The following is a 487-nucleotide window of genomic DNA, read 5'->3' as shown; positions in this document are numbered from 1 at the left end:
GTTATATTCTTTTTACTTATGGTTGCTCTCAAAATTGCCGTTTGTTTTGAATATTTTCGGGGTTTTTGATGACGTCATCGTCCATACGAGGCGTACGTAAAACAGAGGGTTCGTATAACTGGGGTACGTAAAAACGAGGTTCTACTGTACCAGGTGACCAGTTCAAACGTTTACTGTAGCCTGTGAGTATATTTAAAGGTGCTGTGTGTTGTGATAACATAATTTCGGCGAGAGAGTGCTTTTTCCTTTAAACAGTTTTAAGTTGTATTTAATGCACTATATTGTTCCATATTAGTGTTATATAAGTAATTGGAGACCATATCAGATCTTTTCCATCCTCAGTGAGGTATTTAAAGGTGCGTTTAGCGGGTGAAACACACATTTCCGCGAGACTGTTTTCTTTAAATAGCTTTATATTGTGTTCGACGCACTAAATTTAATCCGAAATTAAGGTTAGGTAAGTACCAGGTGATCATTGCAACGTTTA

The sequence above is a fragment of the Anneissia japonica genome, unplaced genomic scaffold, assembly GCF_011630105.1.
Source record: "Anneissia japonica isolate Jap-2015-1 unplaced genomic scaffold, ASM1163010v1 scaffold5067_len495651_cov149, whole genome shotgun sequence".
Classification (NCBI taxonomy): domain Eukaryota; kingdom Metazoa; phylum Echinodermata; class Crinoidea; order Comatulida; family Comatulidae; genus Anneissia; species Anneissia japonica.
Note: the sequence above shows the minus strand (reverse complement) of the source record.